Source organism: Procambarus clarkii, chromosome 5, assembly GCF_040958095.1.
Source record: "Procambarus clarkii isolate CNS0578487 chromosome 5, FALCON_Pclarkii_2.0, whole genome shotgun sequence".
Lineage (NCBI taxonomy): Eukaryota > Metazoa > Arthropoda > Malacostraca > Decapoda > Cambaridae > Procambarus > Procambarus clarkii.
Genome location: NC_091154.1, coordinates 5311480 through 5315541, shown reverse-complemented (window position 1 = coordinate 5315541; position 4062 = coordinate 5311480).

The following is a 4062-nucleotide window of genomic DNA, read 5'->3' as shown; positions in this document are numbered from 1 at the left end:
GCTACTTTTTAGCCGAAAATTTCGCTACTTTCGCTACTTTTTAGCCGAAAATTTCGCTACTTTCGCTACTTTTTCGCTACTTTCGCAACTTTATAGCCCAAAATTTCGCTACTTTCGCTAATTTTTAGCCCAAAATTTCGCTATTTTCGCTACTTTTACCCAAAATTTCGCTACTTTCGCTACTTTTTAGCCCAAAATTTCGCTACTTTCGCTACTTTTTCGCTACTTTTTACCCAAAATTTCGCTACTTTTTAGCCCAAAATTTCGCTACTTTCGCTACTTTTTCGCTACTTTCGCTACTTTTTAACCCAAAATTTCGCTACTTTCGCTACTTTTTCGCTACTTTTTAGCCCAAAATTTCGCTACTTTCGCTACTTATTTCGCTACTTTCGCTACTTTTTAGCCCAAAATTTCGCTACTTTCGCTACTTTTTTCGCTACTTTCGCTACTTTTTTCGCTACTTTCGCTACTTTTTGGCCCAAAATTTCGCTACTTTCGCTACTTTTTAGCACAAAATTTCGCTATTTTCGCTACTTTTTCGCTACTTTTTACCCAAAATTTCGCTACTTTCGCTACTTTTTCGCTACTTTCGCTACTTTTTAACCCAAAATTTCGCTACTTTCGCTACTTTTTCGCTACTTTTTAGCCCAAAATTTCGCTACTTTCGCTACTTTTTAGCCGAAAATTTCGCTACTTTCGCTACTTTTTCGCTACTTTCGCTACTTTATAGCCCAAAATTTCGCTACTTTCGCTAATTTTTAGCCCAAAATTTCGCTATTTTCGCTACTTTTTCGCTACTTTTTACCCAAAATTTCGCTACTTTCGCTACTTTTTAGCCCAAAATTTCGCTACTTTCGCTACTTTTTCGCTACTTTTTACCCAAAATTTCGCTACTTTCGCTAATTTTTCGCTACTTTTGCTACTTTTTAGTCCAAAATTTCGCTACTTTTTTCGCTACTTTTTAGCCCAAAATTTCCCAACTTTTTTCGCTACTTTTTTCGCTACGTTTTAGCCCAAAATTTCGTTACTTTTTCGCTACTTTTGCTACTTTTTAGCCCAAAATTTCGCTACTTTCGCTACTTTTTTGCCCAAAATTTCGCTACTTTTTCGCTACTTTTGCTACTTTTTAGCCCAAAATTTCGCTACTTTCGCTACTTTTTAGCCCAAAATTTCGCTACTTTTTCGCTACTTTCGCTACTTTTTTCGCTACTTTCGCTACTTTTGAGCTTAAAATTTCGCTACTTTTTCGCTACTTTTGCTACTTTTTAGCCCAAAATTTCGCTACTTTCGCTACTTTTTAGCCCAAAATTTCGCTACTTTCGCTACTTTTTCGCTACTTTTGCTACTTTTTAACCCAAAATTTCGCTACTTTTTTCGCTACTTTTTAGCCCAAAATTTCACTACTTTTTTCGCTACTTTCGCTACTTTTTCCGCTTTCGCTACTTTTGAGCCCAAAATTTCGCTACTTTTGCTACTTTTTAGCTGAAAATTTCGCTACTTTTTTCGCTACTTTCGCTACTTTTGTCGCTACTTTTTAGCCCAAAATTTCGCTACTTTTTAGCTACTTTTCCTACTTTTTAGCCCAAAATTTCGATACTTTCGCTACTTTTTAGCCCAAAATTTCGCTACTTTCGCTTCTTTTTTTCGCTACTTTTTCGCTACTTTTTACCTAAAATTTCGCTACTTTCGCTACTTTTTAGCCCAAAATTTCGCTACTTTCGCTACTTTTTCGCTACTTTTTAGCCCAAAATTTCGCTACTTTCGCTACTTTTTAGCCGAAAATTTCGCTACTTTCGCTACTTTTTCGCTACTTTCGCTACTTTATAGCCCAAAATTTCGCTACTTTCGCTAATTTTTAGCCCAAAATTTCGCTATTTTCGCTACTTTTTCGCTACTTTTTACCCAAAATTTTGCTACTTTCGCTACTTTTTAGCCCAAAATTTCGCTACTTTCGCTACTTTTTCGCTACTTTTTACCCAAAATTTCGCTACTTTCGCTAATTTTTCGCTACTTTTGCTACTTTTTAGTCCAAAATTTCGCTACTTTTTTCGCTACTTTTTAGCCCAAAATTTCCCAACTTTTTTCGCTACTTTTTTCGCTACTTTTTAGCCCAAAATTTCGTTACTTTTTCGCTACTTTTGCTACTTTTTAGCCCAAAATTTCGCTACTTTCGCTACTCTTTTGCCCAAAATTTCGCTACTTTTTCGCTACTTTTGCTACTTTTTAGCCCAAAATTTCGCTACTTTCGCTACTTTTTAGCCCAAAATTTCGCTACTTTTTCGCTACTTTCGCTACTTTTTTCGCTACTTTCGCTACTTTTGAGCTTAAAATTTCGCTACTTTTTCGCTACTTTTGCTACTTTTTAGCCCAAAATTTCGCTACTTTCGCTACTTTTTAGCCCAAAATTTCGCTACTTTTTTCGCTACTTTCGCTACTTTTTAGCCCAAAATTTCGCTACTTTCGCTACTTTTTCGCTACTTTTGCTACTTTTTAACCCAAAATTTCGCTACTTTCGCTACTTTTTTCGCTACTTTTTAGCCCAAAATTTCGCTACTTTTTTCGCTACTTTCGCTACTTTTTCCGCTTTCGCTACTTTTGAGCCCAAAATTTCGCTACTTTTGCTACTTTTTAGCTGAAAATTTCGCTACTTTTTTCGCTACTTTCGCTACTTTTGTCGCTACTTTTTAGCCCAAAATTTCGCTACTTTTTAGCTACTTTTGCTACTTTTTAGCCCAAAATTTCGCTACTTTCGCTACTTTTTAGCCCAAAATTTCGCTACTTTCGCTTCTTTTTTCGCTACTTTTGAGCCCAAAATTTCGCTACTTTCGCTACTTTTTCGCTACTTTTGCTACTTTTTAGCCCAAAATTTCGCTACTTTCGCTATTTTTTTCTCTACTTTTTAGCCCAAAAATTCGCTACTTTTTTCGCTACTTTCGCTACTTTTTCGCTACTTTCGCTTTTTTTTTGCCCAAAATTTCGCTACTTTCGCTACTTTTTCGCTACTTTTGCTACTTTTTAGTTCAAAATTTCGCTACTTTCGCTACTTTTTAGCCCAAAATTTCGCTACTTTTTTCGCTACTTTCGCTACTTTTTTTGCTATTTTTTAGCCCAAAATTTCGCTACTTTCGCTACTTTTTCGCTACTTTTGCTACTTTTTAGCTGAAAATTTCGCTACTTTCGCTACTTTTTCGCTACTTTTGCTACTTTTTAGCCCAAAATTTCGCTACTTTCGCTACTTTTTTCGCTACTTTTTAGCCCAAAATTTCGCTACTTTCGCTACTTTTTCGCTACTTTTGCTACTTTTTAGCCCAAAATTTCGCTACTTTCGCTACTTTTTTCGCTACTTTTTAGCCCAAAATTTCGCTACTTTTTTCGCTACTTTCGCTATTTTTTTCGCTACTTTCGCTACTTTCTAGCCCAAAATTTCGCTACTTTCGCTACTTTTTCGCTACTTTTGCTACTTTTTAGCCCAAAATTTCGCTACTTTTTTCGCTACTTTCGCTACTTTTTTCGCTACTTTTTAGCCCAAAATTTCGCTACTTTCGCTACTTTTTCGCTACTTTTGCTACTTTTTAGCCCAAAATTTCGCTACTTTCGCTACTTTTGCTACTTTTTAGCCCAAAATTTCGCTACTTTCGCTACTTTTGCTACTTTTTAGCCCAAAATTTCGCTACTTTCGCTACTTTTTAGCCTAAAATTTCGCTACTTTCGCTACTTTTTCGCTACTTTTGCTACTTTTTTGTCCAAAATTTCGCTACTTTTTTCGCTACTTTTTAGCTCAAAATTTCGTTACTTTTTTTCGCTACTTTCGCTACTTTTTTCGCTACTTTTTAGCCCAAAATTTCGCTACTTTTTCGCTACTTTTGCTACTTTTTAGCCCAAAATTTCGCTACTTTCGCTACTTTTTAGCCCAAAATTTCGCTACTTTTTCGCTACTTTTGCTACTTTTTAGCCCAAAATTTCGCTACTTTCGCTACTTTTTTGCCCAAAATTTCGCTACTTTTTTCGCTACTTTCGCTACTTTTTTCGCTACTTTTGAGCCCAAAATTTCACTACTTTCGC